This window comes from Lithobates pipiens, unplaced genomic scaffold (genome assembly GCF_037356315.1).
Source record: "Lithobates pipiens isolate NorthernLeopardFrog02 unplaced genomic scaffold, aLitPip1_a1.2 Scaffold_25, whole genome shotgun sequence".
In the NCBI taxonomy this organism is placed as follows: Eukaryota; Metazoa; Chordata; class Amphibia; order Anura; family Ranidae; genus Lithobates; species Lithobates pipiens.
The window spans coordinates 237,160,544-237,180,111 of record NW_027507787.1 but is presented as its reverse complement, the minus strand read 5'-3'; the positions used below and the strand labels follow the sequence as shown (position 1 = coordinate 237,180,111).

At 45.9% G+C, this 19,568-nt stretch overlaps 1 protein-coding gene across 3 annotated transcripts in view; it reads right to left on the bottom strand.

Moving 5' to 3' along the window:
• The window catches only part of LOC143930019 (C-type lectin domain family 2 member L-like), a 111,836-nt gene that overhangs the window by 14,623 nt on the left and 77,645 nt on the right, over window positions 1-19,568 (bottom strand). For 2 of the 3 annotated variants that reach the window (XM_077453926.1, XM_077453925.1), the window contains exon 1: window positions 601-726. The exons of the other annotated variant lie outside the window; for it this stretch is intronic. The gene's annotated coding sequence lies outside the window, so the exon portion shown is untranslated. Of the gene's footprint in view, window positions 1-600; window positions 727-19,568 lie in introns of those variants that run through there. 3 annotated transcript variants of the gene reach the window in all.

Here is a 19,568-nt window from a genome sequence, read left to right as displayed (position 1 = left end):
TAATAACAGAACATTCATTTCGGAAGAGAAAATATCCTAAAGAATGTTGGCTTTAACCCACTTCACACAGGACAAATGTACATGCAATTTCACTGGACGAATAGCTACATTATTATTATTATATTTAATAAACACATATATTGCATTGTTTAGGATAATGTGATAAAACTCTAATTTTGTGTGCTATAAATTCTGTGTGAATTTACAATAATGACTGAAGGTCCACTTTTATTTTTTTTTGCTAAATCCCTCTAGTGTTCTCTTGGTATAAAGACGTACATATGTCCTCAGCTCCATCTAGTGGCCATAATGTGGTATTTTACTACTGCCTATACTAACAGAACATTTGTTCAGAAGAGCAAATAGCCATTTCACACAGCAAAAATGTAAATGGAAAAATCACTGTACACAAGGCTACATTATTATTATTTTTTTTAATTTTGTTTTTAAATAAACCCCTATATTTACATAACACAGACTAACTTGTACTCTTTTTGTTGCTTTTTTTTTTTAAATTTAGTCTTTTTTATATACACAAGCAGAAACTGATCAAACACAAAATGCTTTCAGGTATTTGACAATATAAAATATAATACTCACCCTTATGTAATCCTCGTGTACTAACAATCTAGCACTGCGCCAATGTAATACTGATTGGTGTAAGAGGAGAAAACAGAAGAGAAAACAGAGGAGAAAACAGAGGAGAGCACCTGACAGCTCTGCACTGCCCATACTGTGTGTATGGATCCTCATATATATAGGGAGCGTTACCCTCCTTGTGAGTGGGACTTCCCCAGAGCTATTTTATTATTTTGCTATGGCAACAACGTTTGTATCTTCATCACAGGAAAAACAGGAAGCAAAAAAAATACCACTGAGCTGTCAGGTGCACTCCTCTGTTTTCTCCTGTGTAACTCCACTCTCGCGACCCCTACCATGTTTCGTCTTTGGCAGCAAACCAGTCTAATGAGATTCCACTGTCTAGTCACAGCCTCAGGTTTTAAAAACTCTATTCTGACACTTTATGTTTACAATAAAAAAAAAAAAAAAAAAAAATTTTATATATATATATATATATATATATATATATATATATATATATATATATATATATATATATATATATATATATATTTATTTATTTATTTATTTATTTTACTCAGAACCCCCAAACATATATATATATATATATATATATATATATATATATATATATATATATATATTTAGCAGAGACCCTAGAGAATAATATGGCGGCCATTGCAATTTTTTATGTCACAGTATTTGTGCAGCATTTTTTTTTTAATGCAATTTATTTAGAAAACATACACTTTAGTGAATTTTAGTGCAAAAAAACCCACAATATATATACTGCAACTCTTACATAGTTACATTGTAGGTGAAGTTGAAAAAAGACACAAGTCCATCAATGTCCAACCTATGTGTGTGATTATAACAGAGATTGAACCGTTTACCCCATCCTCCAGGTCATTTACAAATAAATTAAATAGGATTGGTCCCAGCACAGAACCCTGGGGGACCCCACTACCCGCCCCTGACCATTCCGAGTACTCCCCGTTTATCACCACCCTCTGAACTCGCCCTTGTAGCCAGTTTTCAATCCATGTACTCACCCTATGGTCCATGCCAACTGACCTTTTTTTATACAGTAAACGTTATTGGGGAACTGTCTCCTTAATGGCCAACCATTAAGCATGCCCATCCCCCCTTCAGTCTATTATGAATGCCGCTGATAGACTAATACACCTCACTCATCGATCCGCGACTGCTGCCCCTCTCTGCCAATCCCTTCACTGCCTTCCCCTATCCCACTGTATAAAATTCAAAAGGCCAACAACATTGTTGAAGAAAAGAGGTTTAACCTTAAACTATGTAGAGGGTTCTTTACTGTAAGAGCGGCAAGGATGTGGAATTCCCTTCCACAGGCGGTGGTCTCAGTGGGGGGCATTAATAATTTCAAGAAACTATTAGATAAGCACCTGAACGACCGCAACATACAGGGATATACAATGTAATACTGATATATAATCACACACATAGGTTGGACTTGTGCCTTTTGTCGACCTCACCTACTATGTAATACTATGTAACATACAAGGCCATCTACAACATCACCCCCAGCTACATCACCAACCTCATCTGCAGATATCGCCCCCAAATAGTCTCCTCCGCTCCTCCCAGGACCTCCTGCTCTCTAGCTCCCTTGTTACCTCCTCTCATGCTCACCTTCAGGACTTCTCCAGAGCCTCTCCCATCCTCTGGAACTCCCTGCTCCGGTATATCCGATCAGCCCCTACCTGTCCACCTTTAGAAGATCCCTGAAAACTAATTTATTCAGGGAAGTCTATCCCACACCCACCTAACAACTGTCCCCGAGCCACCCCCATCAAAGTGCCGGTGCCGACGGGGACTGATAGAAGAGGAGAAAGCTTTAAAGTGATTCTAAAGGTTGTAATTAAAAAATAAAATAAAAAAAATGTTGAACTTACTTGCTATATGTAGAGGTTTTGCACAAAGCAGCCCCTGTCTTTTTTTTGGTCCCCCGCCAATGGTCCTGGCTCCTCCCCCCTGCCGAGTGCCCCCAGTAGCAAGCCCCATGCTATGGGGACACTTGAACAGGCTCAATCCCGAGCCACGCTCCTGTGGATAGACATTGTCCATTCACACACAGAGAGCAGATCGGCCCTACCCCCTCCTCATTGGCTGTAATTGAGAGCAGCAGGAGCTAATGGTTCCTGATGCTGTGTAAGCCAAAGAGGAGAGAGAGCGAGAGAGTACTAAAAGGTACAAGAGCTACTTTGGTGCATTTGTCGTGCGTAGGACAGCCAATTACACTGAATGGGCTGGCTTATGTGTTTTGCGTGAAAATGCAATTTAAAAAGCGCAAGAAAATGCACATTCATGCATTCAACATTAGGTGTGAACTTAGCCCCTATGTGGACAGACTAGAGTTCCAGGCTGGTTAGGAGAAACAATCTAGAAGAGAAGCTGAGACTGAGCAGCTCTGGCTTTGTGAAGAAAGAGACAGAAAGGTTCAACCAATAACCAGGAGCAGTGGTGGATGATGCGCAATAATTTGGGGGGGGGGGGGGGCAAACCAACTCTACCCCTCCCCCTTTGACGGGAGACGGATATGAAGGCGGGGAACACCAGCAACCACAGCATGGGAGACAGACGGATGGGAAGGTGAAAGGCCTTCTTACCTTAGGAGACAGATGTCCTGCCTGGGATAACACACTCATCTCCCCTCCTCCTCCTTCCCTTGTCTGAGGCGGGGATGTATGAGGATGTGTCTGAGCTGCTGCAGGGGAGCCATCCCTGGAGACAGTGGCAGCTGGTGGGTCGGTTGGGCTCCCCCTACGTCTCTTCTAGCCATGTGTCTCCTCACTCTTCCTCCTAGGCCAGGGATATGCAATTAGTGGACCTCCAGCTGTTGCAGAACAACAAGTCCCGTGAGGCATAACAAGACTCTGACAAACATGACACTCAGAGGCAGAGCATGATGGGACTTGTAGTTTTGCAACAACTGGAGGTCCGCTAATGGCATATCACTGACCTAGGCCAATAGGATTGCTTCTCCCTTTGGCCAATTGGGAAACGGGTCTTGATTAACCATTTCCTGATTGCCCCAGAGGAGGATCAGTGTGACAATAGTGAAAATTCATTCGCTATCGTCACACAACTGTTTTGGCTCAGGGCGCAGTGCTCTGCACCCCAAGTCCACCCTTTTTTTGAAGCCTATTAGAGCCTCTGGCTCTAATCACGTGCTTAAAAAAAAAAAACATTGGAATCCATGCGTCCAGCGACCTGCATGTAGATTGGGGGTTGGCTCCCCTGCGCCCCTAATGGACTGGCTGCCACTGACCAGGAGGCTGAAGAACGTTTTCTCTTTTCTTTTATGGGAACTTCCCCTGCATGTGGCTGCAACCCAATGCATAAAGCCAAATGTAACCCAAAAACACTCAAGAGGGGAAGTTTAACCAAATTTGAGAAGATACAGTATCTCACAAAAGTGAGTACACCCCTCACATTTCTGTACATATTTTCTTCTATCTTTTCATGTGACAGCACTGAAGAAATTACACTTGTCTACAATGTAAAGTAGTGAGTGTACAGCTTGTATAACAGTATAAATTTGCTCAGCGTCATATCCAGAGGTTGTCTTTGGGAAATAGACGTATGAGTGCTGCCAGCATTGCTGCAGAGGTTGAAGGGGTGGGGGGGGTCAGTCTGTCAGACCATACGCCGCACTCTGCATCAAATTGGTCTGCATGGCTGTCATCCCAGAAGGAAGCCTCTTCTAAAGATGATACAGAAGACAGTCCGCAAACAGTTTGCTGAAGACAAGCAGACTAAGGAGATGGATTACTAGAACCATGTTCTGTGGTCTGATGAGACCAAGATAAACTTATTGGGTCAGATGGTGTCAGATGTGTGTCAGATGACCACTGCCTTGCTAAAGAAGCTGAGGGTAAAGGTGATGGACAGGCCAAGCATGTCTCCAGACCTAAACCCTATTGATCATCTGTGGGGCATCCTCAAACGGAAGGTGGAGGAGCGCAAGGTCTCCAACATCCATCAGTTCTGTGATGTCATCATGGAGGAGGGGAAGAGGACTCCAGTGCCAACCTGTGAAGCTCTGGTGACCTCCATGCCCAAGAGGGTTAAGGCAGTGCTGGAAAATAATGGTGGCCACACAAAATATTGACACTTTGGGCCCAATTTGGACATTTTCACTTAGGGGTGTACTCACTTTTGTTGCCAACGGTTTAGACATTAGTGATTGTGTGTTGAGTTATTTTGAGGGGACGGCAAATTTACACTGTTATACAAGCTGTACACTCACTACTTTACATTGTAGACAAGTGTCATTTCTTCAGTGTTGTCACATGAAAAGATAGAAGAAAATATTTACAGAAATGTGTGATGTGTACTTACGTTTGTGAGATACTGTATATGTTCAAAACAATTGCCAAGCAACAGCATAAATATTTGTGTTTTGCTTTATGTATTTTTTTTATGGTTTCCTTTATCTTGACTCGCAGGTTAAAAATGCAGTGAAATGTACACTTAGGTAGGATATTGGACTGGGATTGCAATCTCGATGCTAAACTATGGGCACAAATTGAGCAACAACAGTGCTCTATTCCATTGAAGACGGCTCTCTGGTGCTACGAGGCACTACCGCGAGCGGTGAAATCCCACCCCCTCATAGGCAACACGATCTCTCAAGGCGCAAAGGCGGCGCTGCAACAGTCTCTGACGACCACAGCATCACCGTTGACACCGATCCTCAGTAACCCCAGCTTTACACCAGGTCTGTCACATGCACAATTTCGACCGCTACGGAACTCCAATCTCTCTACAGCCTCTCAGTTTGTAATGCGGGGTAACTGGACTTCCATCCCGGATCTTATGGACCCTTTTGGTCCGTATCGTCTGGATTTTTGGAACACCAATCGCCTACACCACTTTCTCCATTCTCTCCCGAACCCCTTAGACTATACCAGACCGCTTACTGCTTTTGAAGAATACTGTTCTGACACTGAACCGATTTCCCGAACCCTTTCTAAAATGTACGTCCTACTCAATACACCTGCACAACCACCACGCATCGCAGGTCTCACTAAATGGGAAACGGATCTGGGCCGCACCTTTACACAAATACAAATTAACAACATACTGCGGTTCGCTCTGCGGTCCTCGATATGCACCAAAATACAAGAGACGAACTATAAAATTCTTGTCCGGTGGTACTTGACGCCTAGTCGCCTTCACCTTATCTACCCTGATGCATCTGAGTGCTGCTGGCGCTGTCGCGAAGGACGGGGCACAATTTTACACATTTTTTGGTCCTGCCCTAAGCTTTCGGAGTTCTGGGCCGCGGTCCGGACCATCTCTCAAAAATGTACCGAATGGCAAATCCCTAATGACCCAGCCTTTTTTTTACTGCATGTTTCGGAAATACCCCCTAGGAAATACGCACGATCGATACTACGTCACTTAACGAATGCGACCAAGTCCTGCATCCCCTTGCTTTGGAAACAGCAGACACCGCCTTCAGCGGCGATGTGGGTACGGAAAGTGGAGGATATAAATAAAATGGAAGACCTGGTGCTTACAGCCCAGGATCGGCAGGAGACATATCGAAAGACTTGGTCTCTCTGGAATGCGTTTGTATACTCAGACGAGGGCAAAGCCCTGTTTGGCCATTAATTCACTTACTACTGGTATCTGACAGTCCGCGTAGGTAAAAACAAACCCACCCCGCCCCTCCCTCCTCCCCCCCCATACCCATCACCTCCTCCCCTTGACTCTTCCTCTCCCCCCCCCCCCCCCGCCCCTCTCTCCCATTTTTCTCTTTTCTCTGTCACTCTTTTACTTTCATCTCAGTCTTCGCTCTTTCTCTTGGCCGCGGCCCCAAACCTGCTCACGATGACCTTATGCTGAGGCGCTAGGCTAGGCTTCGACATGACCGCTTCTTATGGAGAGGCAGGGGCATCTTTACCGGTCCTGGCCATGGGGGTTCTGCCTCCAAGGCCGGCAGATAGGACATGTTTTGCTAATAGATCATAAGTTGCCACGCCAGTAAATGTACAGCATGTTTGTGAGGCTGCGACCTCTTTTGTTTCCTTTGTTTTACTTATTATTGTTTGTTTTGGGGCTCTCCCCATGTGTGTTCTTGATGCTCAAAATACTAATAAAATGATATTTGCAAAAAAAAAAAATGCAGTGAAATAACCTCACTGTATACTTCCCTTTATCAGCTTTTGCCTCACCTGTTACCTCTATTTAAATCGAATTGAGTGCAGGGCCGGACTGGCCTACCGGGATACCGGGAGATTTCCCGGTAGGCCGCCTGCCCTGGGGCCGCTTTTGGTTGCGGCTACATTGCTCCGCTCTCTCCTCCTATATGGATCACACAGTGCGGGCTGGCAGTGGCTGTGTGTTCGGCCGCCGCGATGTAACACAGCCCCGCCCCCCAGACCTGCTCGTGTGATAGACAGAGCTTTGATTCTATCTACTATCATACGAGCAGGTCTGGAGGGGGCGGGACTGTGTTACATCACGGCGGCCGAACACACAGCCACTGCCAGCCCGCACTGTGTGATCCATATAGGAGGAGATGTTGCCTGTACAGCCCGCTCTGTGTGCCTGGATAGAAGGATCGCTGTGGGGCTGCATATAGACGAAATTATCTTTCTATATTCCTCCATGCAGCTGCCGAATGCTTGCAGATGTGAGAGGAAGAGAATCAAGCATTCAGCGGCTGCATGGAGGAATATAGAAAGATCATTTCCTCTATATGCAGCCCCCCCCCCCCCTCGATCCTCCTATCCAACTTATTTTACTGCCCCTCTTCACCTTGTGCTCCCTGCCCCCCCCAGTGCTCTGCTCCCCCACCACACTCTCCTGCCCCCCCTGCTCTCCACTCCCCTCAGTGCTCTTACCCCCCCAATGCTCTCCCCTCAGTGCTCTTCCCCCACTCTCCCCAGTGCTCTCCCCCCCCAGTGCTCTCCCCTCAGTGCTCTTCCCCCTCTCTCCCCAGTGCTCTCCCCCCCAGTGCTCTCCCCTCAGTGCTCTTCCCCTAGTGCTCTCCCCTCAGTGCTCTTCCCCCTCAGTGCTTTTACCCCCCAGTGCTCTCCCCTCAGTGCTCTTCCCCCTCTCTCCCCAGTGCTCTCCCCACTCAGTGCTTTTACCCCCCAGTGCTCTCTCCTCAGTGCTCTTCCCCCAGTGCTCTCCCCCCCAATGCTCTTACCCCCCTAAGTGCTCTTCCCCCAGTGCTCTTACCCCTCAGTGCTTTTCCCTCCTCTCTCCCCACAGTGCTCCCCCCCAGTGCTCTCTCCCCCCAGTGCTCTTCTCCCTCAGTTCTCTCCCCCTCTCAGTTCTCTCCCCCCCTCAGTGCTCTCCCCCCCTCAGTGCTCTCCCCTCCAGTGCTCTCCTCCCAGGGGCTCTCCCCCCAGTGCTCTCCCCCCAGTGCTCTCCCCCCAGTGCTCTTCCCCCGCTCCCCCCAGTGCTCTCCCCTCAGTGCTCTTCCCCCCGCTCCCCCAGTGCTCTTCCCCCCGCTCCCCCAGTGCTCTCCCCTCAGTGCTCTTCCCCCCTCTCCCCCCAGTGCTCTCCCCCCGCTCCCCCCAGTGCTCTCCCCCATTCTTTCTCACACCCAGTACTCTCCCCCATTCTTTCTCACACCCAGTACTGTCCAGCTCTCCCCATCACTCTCCAGCCCCCACCCCAGTGCTCTCCCTCCAGTGCTCTCCCCTCAGTGCTCTTCCCCCCGCTCCCCCCAGTGCTCTCCCCTCAGTGCTCTTCCCCCCGCTCCCCCCAGTGCTCTCCCCCATTCTTTCTCACCCCCAGTACTCTCCAGCTCTCCCCATCACTCTCCAGCCCCCACCCCAGTGCTCTCCAGCCCCCCATTCTCCCCACCCCTGTTCTTTCTGGCCCCCTGGTGCTCTCAAGCCGCACCCATCGCTCTCCTGCCCCCCCCCCCCATGCTCTCCACCCCTGTTCTTTTTGGCTACCCCCAGCACTCTCCACTCCCCACCCCTTTACTCTCAACTCCCCCCTGCATTTTGCCCCCACCCATGTGCTCTCCAACCCTGCCAGTGCTCTCCACCCCCATAGTGCTCTCCAGTCCCCCATTCTTTCCACCCCTGTTCTGTTCTTTCTTGCCCGCACTGGGGCTCTCAAGCTCCCCCCCATTGCTCTCCACTCCCCCCGTTCTTTGTACCCCCCAGTACTCTCCAGCCCCTGTGCTCTCCAACCCTGTTTTTCTGCCCCCCCCCCCCCCCAGTGCTCTTCGCCACCCCACACTCTTAGCCTCACCCACTGCTCTCAGAATACCATGCTCTCTGTGTTCTTTTTGCCCCCCCCCCCAGTGCTCTCAAGTTCCCCCCCCCAGAGCTCCCCGCTCCCCCCTGCTCTTGCCCCCACCCATGTGTTCTCCAACCCCGCCAGTACTCTCTGCTCCCCCTTCTCTCCAGCTCCCACCCAGTGCTCTCCACTTCCCCAGGACCAGAGGACAGGCTGACTGGGGCCAGAAAATGAGGACAGCTGAAGGTGCAGGTGGCCAGGGACCACTCCATCTCACAGCAAACAGATCCTCTGGAAGGAGCACCATCCCCATCCAAAACAAGAACAGACCCTGCCTGCTGCTGGCCGTCATGGATATCCTGCTGGCATGCAAGTTACCGTACCGAACATCAACAACACATCTTCCCACAGACAGGGACTGCAGACTGGGACATGGAGCACAGGAGGGGCTGCATTCATGGGCATAGTGAGGCTACATTCATTGGCACAGTGAGACTGCATTCACAGCAGAGTAAAGCTGCATTTGATGGGCACAGTGAGGCTGCATTAGTGGGCACAATGAGGCTGCAATGGTGGGCACAGTGAAGCCACATTTGTGGGCACAGTGAGACAACATTCACGGGCAGAGTAAAGGTGCATTTGGTGGGCAAAATGAGGCTGCATTGATGGGCACTGGTGAGGATGCATTGAGCTCTTGCATCAAGTCTGCAGTCTCTGACCATCTCCTGTATCATGTCTGCAGTCTCTAAGGGATTCTGGAGAGGAGTCAAGAGTGGGAGCGCCGCCAGGATGGGGGTCATGGGAGAAGTCAAACTTGTGTGGACTGTGGACTGGAGACTATAGGATAAAACCAGAGCCACCAAGCTGGAGCCGACTGACTGAGCCCTGCACAGTGCACCTGAGAGGAGGTCAGTGACAGCACCACCAGGCCAGTCTGAAAGGGGGGGGTGACTGATGTAAGGGGGGAGTTAATACGATAATGTAAGGGGGCACTGATATAAAGGGTTTCCCCCTTATATTAGTAACCCACCCCCCCTTACCTTAATGTATTTCTGCGGAAGGTGGTCCCCCCCACGTTCTGAGTTCCCCCCCAGGATGATTGACCACTTACCACTTTTAAGTGGAATTTGCATGCATATGCATATTATATATATATATATATATATATATATATATATATAAAAGCCCTGTGGAATATCATATCTATATATAATACACTCTTTATCAAATGTGCTTTAAAATGTATGGTTTTTGCTTTCATGAACAAGGAAATAATGAGGTTATGCTGTGGGGCTGGTATGAAATTTTTTCCAGGGCTGGTTTTTATTCCCAGTCCGGCCCTGATTGAGTGTAAACTAATAATAACATTACTCACAGCCTGAAGACAAAATTTAGCATATTTGCATTTACCATATTTATTTATATTTGTGTTTAACTTTTTGTTATCTACTCTTGAATAGTATTGAACTCAATGCCATAAAATAAGATTTGGGATGTGACGGTCACCTGAAGGTCCGAGGAGTTCAGTCCTCAGCGGTCTCTTTGAATACTCGGGGTGTTCACAAAAAAAAGTGGGAGTCCGGAGAGCCTCATAGTGTAGTTAGTTCAGAGATGATAATTATCTCAAAAAGTTCATCAATAAGGAAAAGAAAAAAAAGGGAATAACTTAAAGTTGTTATAAAGCTTTGTTTTTTTTGTTTTTTTTTGTTTTGTTTTATATATAAAAATAACAAACATGCCTATACTTAACTGCTCTGTTTTGCACAGAGCAGCCCCGATCCTCTTTTTCTGGGGTTCCCTTTCCGTCACTACAGGCGCCTAATCTTCATCAAGTGCCCCCACTGTAGCTGCTTTCCCTGGGGGCACCAGTGCATGCTCGCTCCTGAGTCCCGCTGCTGCATCCATTGACACAGACAGCGGGACTCGGCCCCTGCTCCTGTGTCAGCAGATTTGATTGACAGCAGCAGAAGCCAATCTCTCCTGCTGCTATCAATCTGTCCAATGAGGAGAGAGACAGCAGCAGGAGCGGCTGCACGCTCATGCACATCACTGGACTGGATGGGCTCAGGTAAAGAAAAGGGGGGCAGCACCAAAGGTTTTTGCACCTTATTGCATAGAATGCATTAGGGTGAACCACTTTAAACTGTTGAGGATGTGGTCACCCTATGGGGTAAAGACACGCAACCTTCTGTCACCTTCTGAAACCATGTCTCCATGCAGAATGAACATGGTCACTCTCAATGCCACCAGGTCCCAATCCTGGATGCAGGCCAGTCAAGTTCCACCACCCCAAACTCGCTCATCCATGCCTTTATGGAAAGTCCCAAAGATCAAAACCATATAGGTAAACATGTGTAAAGTCCACCATAAGGCCAAGTTGTTGTTCAGAAGTGGAATGTCACGGCCATAATAGCTCATGAAACATCAGGGATAGTGTGTCCTTCACCCAGAGTAAGGGGTAAATACTTTTACAGAAAAAAGTGGACTCACATGCTAGTGACAGTGAGTCGATCACGCTAAAATTGCCAAAGACTGGGGCAAAGTATGATCCATTGGGACGAAACACGTCAGCCTTGGCTTTCAGCTCCCCACATTGCTTGTACTCTGTGATCACAATTTTTACATTTATTATTTAATGTTGGTTTTTCAATAAATCCACCTTTTTTGATCTACACCATATGGAGGCATTTTTTCTTTCCATATTTCCTCTGATGAGGGTGTTTGGCTTTCCACTTTGGCTGTCCACCATCCGAGTTTCAGCCTCATGTCCATCCGCATGACTCACTGTCGCTGGCATGTGATCCAAATCTTCTAACGTTAAAAGTATTTATCCCTTACTCTGGGTGGAGGACACACTATCCCTGGTGTTCTGTGTGCTATTATGGACGTTACATTCCACTTCTGAGCAACCACTTTGCCTTATGGTGGACTTTAACATTTTTGCCTATATGGTTTTGACCTTTGGGATCTTCCATTTGTGTTTTTAGCACCATATTTTTTCACGGTTATCCATTTTTGTGATTCATCACTGTATGATTAATTGTTTTATTGCATGTTTGCACATTTTATATACTGCTGGTATATTGTTCGTTATCACTTTAGCGCTACATTTTACTGTTTTTCCATTTGAATTCTCTCACATTCCATGTATCTGCTTTTTTCCATACACTGGGTTAGCACAGTATTACCCCTTACTTCCATATGTCTTTATGGCCCTTGCTTTGTGCTGTGGTCCAAATCATTTGGTGGAGGGGGGATTATGGTGTTGGGTTGTTTTTCAGAGGTTGGGCTTGAGCCCTTAGTTCCAGTGAAGGGAACTCTTAAGGCGTCATCATGCCAAGACATTTTGGACAATTTCATGCCCCCAACATTGTGGGAACAGTTTGGTGATGGCCCCTTCCTGTTCCTACATGACTGCACACCAAGACACAAATCAAGGTCCATAAAGACATAGATGAGCGAGTTTGGGGTGGAGGAACTTGATTGGCCTGCACAGAGTCCTGACCTCAACCCGATAGAACATCTTTGGGATAAATTAGAGTGGAGATTGCGAGCCAGACCTTCTCGCCCACCTCAGTGCCTGACCTCACAAATGCACTTCTGGAAGAATAGTCAAACATTCCCATAGACACACTCCTAAACCTTGTGGACGGCCTTCCAGAAGAGTTGAAGCTATTATAGCGGCAAAGGGTGGGCCAACTCAATATTGAACCCTACGGACTAAGACTGGGATGTCATTAAAGTTCATCTGTGTGTAAAGGCAGGCGTCCCAATACTTTTAATATAGGGTATATATAAATTTTTTAGTACCACAACTAATGTATTATCATTCATTCCTTATTTGCCTAGTCTATGATTTAGTGGTGGTAAATGCCTTTATGCATCCCTTTTTTAAAGCGGTAGTAAACCCGCAAATTTTTTTTTTTTGCCACCTGCAAAGGAAAAGGCATAATGAGCTAGTATGCACCGCATACTAGCTCATTATGAAATACTTACCTTAGAACGAGGCCCCGACATCTGGCCCCATCCACGCAGAGGGAGCTGACATGCTCCCTCAGCGTTTCTTCTGGGTATCGTGGCTCCAGCGATGTGAGTGGCCGGAGCTGCGATAACGTCACTCCCGCGCATGCGCACGGGAGATTTCATCCCCACCGGGTCCGGCCGCTGCCGGGCTTTCAGCTGAGAATCCCCTTGTGCGCATGCGCCGCTGCAGTCAGTGGCGCATACCGAGGGGAATATCTCCTAAACCGTACAGGTTTAGGAGATATTTTTTTTTACCTACAGGTAAGACTTATTATAGGCTTTCCTGTAGGTAAAAGTAAAAAAAAATGAGTATACAACCACTTTAATATAGATTCATATTACTGTTGTTTTTGTTTATTTATTTTATTCTCTTGTTCAATACAGGAGGAATCAGAGGGCCCGGCTTTTTCCAGCTTACAATCTAAGAACTAGGGCTGGGGAAAAAAATCTATTTAAATCTTGAATCGAGTTCAGAGGTCAAATCGATTAAAAATTTCAGCAAATCGATTTTGTTTAGATTTTTCTTCTTTTTTTTTCACCAGGACCGGTCCAGGAGTTTTTAGGCGAGGCCGTGGCTTCGGCCTAGTCCACGAGGCCGGACGTCACAAACTAGGCTGAAGCCGCGCCCTCGCCTAAAAAATCCTGCCCGCAGCTCCTCAGGACCTGCGCGGTGTCCATAAAAAAAAAACTTGATTCGAATCATGAATCAAGTTTTTTTTTTTTTTTTTTTTTTTTTTTAGAAATTCGCCCAGCTCTACTAAAGAACATATCCAGACTGCACCTGAGCACACACCCCGCTGGTCCTCCACAAAACCTGGACACTGGGTTGGAGATTGCGTCCCAAAGCAGCAAAACCGATCAAATCATCGAGCACTGGAGCCGAGAAACACCGATATAGAGCACCATGCAGGAATCCCAAAACCTGGAGAAAGCTGCAAAAGCAGTTTTCTCCACTCCGCAGCTATGCTCTGTAAGTCCTGTACTTAGGGTCCTTTCACACGGGGCGGATCAGTGCTGATTCGCCCCGTGGATATCCGTTTGATCAGCGGGGATCACTCCATCGATCCCCGCTGAGCAGGGAGATGACAGGTCCGTCTCTGCACACTGCGCAGGGACAGACCTGTCACAGCGCCGCTCTCCCCTATGGGAGATCGGATGACAACGGACCCCAGTGTCCGTCGTCACCCGATCCGATCCACAGATGGATGGAAAAATAGCTTTTTCCTCCGTCACACTTTTTTCGTATCGGAGCGGGTCGGATGTCACGCTGACATCCGACGCTCCATAGAGCTCTATGGAGCATCCGTTCAGGTCCGCCTAAAAAACTGACAGGTGGGCCTGAACGGATCATCAGTGTGAAAGGGGCCTAAGGCAATGTGCATAGCCTGTGTCTTTTAACTGACCAATTGCATAGTGACAGTGGGGGAGATTTACTTAAACTGGAGCATGCAAAACCTGGTGCAGCTTTGTATAGAAACCAGATTGCAGGTTTTATTGTCAAAGCTTAATTGAACAAGCTGAATTTAAAAACTGATTGGCTACCATGCACAGCTGCAGCAGATCCTGAGTGCTCCCGTTTTAGTAAATCTCCCCCAGTGTCTCATACTGTCACAATATATATATTTACAGTGGGTAAAGTACAGTAAGTTTTGAACACGTCACTATTTTTCTAGGTAAATGTATTTATTTTCAAATTGTGCCATTTTTTAATAAATTTTATAAGCAGACAATACAAACAAACATGCAGTATATATACAGTATCTCACAAAAGTGAGTACACCCCTCACATTTTTGTAAATATTTTTCTAAACAAAGTCTCAGGTGTGAATGGGGAGCAGGTGTGTTAAATTTGGTGTTATAGCTCTCACTCTCTCATACTGATCACTGGAAGTTCAACATGGCACCTCATGGCACCTCTAAGGATCTGACAAAAAGAATTGTTGATCTACATAAAGATGGCCTAGGCTATAAGAAGATTGCCAAGACCCTGAAACTGAGCTGCAGCACAGTGGCCAAGACCATACAGTGGTATAACAGGACAGGTTCCACTCAGAACAGGCCTCGCCATGGTCCACCAAAGAAGTTGAGGTCACGTGCTCAGCGTCATATCCAGAGGTTGTCTTTGGGAAATAGGCGTATGAGTGCTGCCAGCATTACTACAGAGGTTGGGGGGGTGGGGGGGGGGGGGTTCAGCCTGTCAGTGCTCAGACCATACGCCGCACACTGCATCAAATTGGTCTGTGTGGCCGTGATCCCAGAAGGAAGCCTCTTCAGATGATGCACAAGAAAGCCCGCAAACATACTAAGGACATGGATTACTGGAACCATGTCCTGTGGTCTGATGAGACCAAAATAAACTTATTTGGGTCAGATGGTGACAAGCGTGTGTGGGGGCAACCAGGTGAGGAGGACAAAGACAAGTGTGTCTTGTCTACAGTCAGGCATGGTGGTGGGAGGGTCATGGTCTGGGGCTGCATGAGTGCTGCCGGCACTGGGGGGCTACAGATCATTGAGGGGACCATGAATGCCAACATGTACTGTGACATACTGAAGCAGAGCATGATCCCCTCCCTTCAGAGACTGGGTCACAGGGCAGTATTCCAACATGATAACGACCCAAAACAAACCTCCAAAACCACCACTGCCTTGCTAAAGAAGCTGAGGGTAAAGGTGATGAACTGCCCAAGCATCTTTTCAGATCTAAACCTTATTGGGTATCTGTGGGACATCCACAAACAGAAGGTGGAGGAGTGCAAGGTCTCTATCATCCACCAGCTCTGTGATGTCGTCATGGAGGAGGGGAAGAGGACTCCAGTGCCAACCTGTGAATCTCTGGTGACCTTCATGCCAAAGAGGGTTAAGATGGAAAATAATGGAGGCCACACAAAATATTGACACATTGAGCCCAATTTGGACATTTTCACTTAGGGGTGTACTCACTTTTGTTGCGAGCGGTTTAGACATTAATGGCTGTGTGTTGAGTTATTTTGAGGGGACAGCAAATTTACACTGTTATACAAGCTGTACACTCACTACTTTACATTGTAGACAAGTGTCATTTCTTCAGTGTTGTCACATGAAAAGATAGAAGAAAAGATTTCCAAAATTTTAAAAAATATAAAAATGAAGGATCACTAGTGTCATTTAAATGTTACAAAGAAATTAACAGCATATGTAAAAAGGAAATCAAGGATGCAAAAATTCAAAACGAACGACAGATTGCAAAAGATAGTAGGACAAACCCCAAAAAATTCTTCAAATATATTAATAGTAAAAAGGTCAAATCTGAGCATGTAGGCCCTTTACAAAACAATCTAGAGTTGGTGACTGGGGACAAAGAGAAGGCTAATTTATTAAACACTTTCTTCAGCTCTGTGTACACAAAAGAGCATGGGGGAGCGCATGTCCATAATGGGGGTGATAGTGACACAGCCCCAAATGATCCACAATGGCTCAAAAGTGATATGGTCCAGAAATACTTAGACAGAATAAAGGTGGATAAAGCACCTGGCCCTGATGGCATCCACCCACGGATCCTAAAAGAATTGAGCTCTGTAATTTCAGAGCCATTGTATCTAATTTTTAGGGACTCATTAACGACGGGAATAGTCCCACTGGATTGGCGTAGGGCGAACGTGGTGCCTATATTTAAAAAGGGATCAAAGTCTTTACCAAGTAACTATAGACCTGTTAGCTTAACTTCTATAGCTGGGAAGATACTGGAGGGATTAATAAAAGACCACATTGACGAGTTCTTGCTGAACAAAAACACTTTAAGCAACAGACAACATGGATTCATGAAAGACAGAAGTTGTCAGACAAATCTGATTTCTTTTTATGAGGAGGTAAGTAAAACTTTGGACAGAGGGGTGGTGGTGGACGTGGTATACTTGGATTTTGCAAAAGCATTCGATACAGTTCCCCACACACGGCTCATGTGTAAGGTAAAGTCTACAGGTTTGGAAATATCAGTTTGTAAATGGATAGAAAATTGGCTAGAAGACAGAATTCAGAGAGTAGTGGTTAATGACTCTAATGCCCCGTACACACGAGAGGGATTAAGTCTGACAGACCTCCAAAGGAGTTCCGCCGGAGTTCCGACGAAGTTCTGGCGGACTTTTCGACCGAACGGACTTGACCACACACCATCACACCAAACTCCGACGGAGTCGAACGTGATGACGTACGACTGGATTCGACGTAGGAAGTTCATAGACAGTAGCCAATAGCTGCCCTAGCGTCGGTTTTAGTCCGTCGGAGTAGCACACACACGAGCGAATTTTTCGAAGGGGACCGGGTCCGGCGGAGTTCCGTCGGGAAAATTTGAAGCATGCTTCATTTCTAAAGTCCGTCAGACTTTAGCGAAGCTAAAGTCCGTTGCAGCCCACACACGATCGGATAGTCTGACGGACTCAGTCCGTCGGAGTTTGGATGTCGAAAAGTCCGCTCGTGTGTACGGGGCATTACTCTGAATGGTGTAAGGTTATGAGTGGTGTACCCCAAGGTTCAGTGTTGGGACCCTTACTTTTTAACATCTTTATAAATGATATTGGGTCTGGGATCAAAAGTAATATTTCTGTCTTTGCAGAAGACACCAAGATATGCAGAGGAATAACGTCCTTACAGGATGTCTCCAATTTACAAGCCGACCTCAATGCTCTGTCTAATTGGGCGACTATGTGGCATTTGAGGTTTAATGTTGATAAATGTAAAGTTATGCACTTGGGGCCTAAGAATATGCATTCATCATACATGCTAGGGGGAGTACAACTGGGGGGATCCATAGTAGAGAAGGATCTGGGGGTTTTGGTAGACCATAAGCTCAATAACAACATGCAATGCCAAGCTGCTGTTTACAAAGCGAGCAAAGTCCTTTCTTGTATTAAGAGAGGTATGGACTCCAGAGAAAGAGATATAATTTTGCCCCTGTTCAAATCATTAGTAAGACCTCACCTGGAATATGCCGTTCAGTTTTGGGCACCAGTTCTCAAAAAGGATATCGGGGAACTGGAGAAAGTGCAGAGAAGGGCAACCAAACTGATAAGAGGCATGGAGGAACTCAGCTATGAGGAGAGATTAGAGGAACTAAATTTATTCACTCTTGAGAAGAGGAGATTAAGGGGGGATATGATCAACATGTTCAAATACATTAGGGGTCCATATAGTGAACTTGGTGTTGAGTTGTTCTCTGTACGGTCAACCCAGAGGACACGGGGGCACTCTTTACGTCTAGAGGAAAAGAGATTTCATCTTCAAGTACGGAAAGGTTTCTTCACAGTTAGAGCTGTGAAAATGTGGAATAGACTCCCGCCAGAGGTAGTTCTGGCCAGTTCAGTAGATTGCTTTAAGAAAGGCCTGGATACTTTCCTGATGGTACATAATATAACTGGGTACTAACATAGGTAAAGTTGATCCAGGGAAAATCCGATCGCCTATTGGGGGATCAGGAAGGAATTTTTTTCCCCTGCTGTAGCAAATTGGAGCATGCTCTGCTGGGTTTTTTTTTCGCCTTCCTCTGGATCAATTGTGGGCATAAAATTGGGTATCTGGATTGTACGATTATTTTTTGTTTTATTTATTTGTTTTTAAGGTTGAACTGGATGGACTTGTGTCTTTTTTCAACCTGACTAACTATGTAACTATGTAACTATGTAACTATGTAAATTATGAGGGGTGTACTCAGTTTTGTAAAATACTGTGTATGTATGTATATATATATATATACATATATATATATATATAAAACATATGAGAAAAACATAGCCCCAGTGCACAACATATACAATTACATAAACATCAACACCTCACCATAAAACCACATCTAGATGACCATAGATATCCCTTAGCAACCGGTACAGCCCATAGCAACCAGGCAGATTCCATATTAAGAGCAGAAAAACACACATCACCCCCATAGTATATACCAGACTGAATGTACAATACAGATATATGATGATCATATTCCACACATAGAAGTATAAAAAAATAGAATGTAAATTCAAATTCACAATTTTATGATTATTATGAGGCCCTGTGTGGTGAACACCCTAAAACAAATATTAATGTACGCAGGACCCCATCATATGTCCTCTTATCCATGTTACTCCTTGGATCTGAAAACTACAAGAAAAAAAGTTTTTTTTCTTATTTTTGTGTATAGATCGAAATAAATAAATAAATAAATATAAAACACATATGAACAACATGGCCGCTGTGTACATTACTATAATCACAGAGACACCAACCCCTCACCATACAATCACCTCTTCATATCTATGACTGTGGATTCAATGCAGAGTCCGCAGTGTAATATATACAGTATCAGAAATCTCAAGTCTCCCGCATTTCTGAGGCGGCTCCCACACACTCGCAATCGCCTCCCGATCTCCCGGGAATGATCGGTGTGGGGAGGAACAGCTATGAAGACCGACTCTGTCCCCTCAGACATGTCTACAAACAGCTTCTGCTCCTAGCATCCCCATCAACACTAAACAATCTGTCCTTGTAATTAAGGCTCCGGCTGGTGGCCATATTTTGGTGGACAAAATTGCATTGATTTTAATGGGAGAATTCCCAAACGCTAGAGAACAAACGTTCTTCTTGTGTTGAGTCTCCTTAAAGCATAGGACTAAAAATAAAATATGCATCTATAAATATATATACATACACACATCTGCTTTGAAGTAAAAAAATTAATAAGTGTATATGCTGAC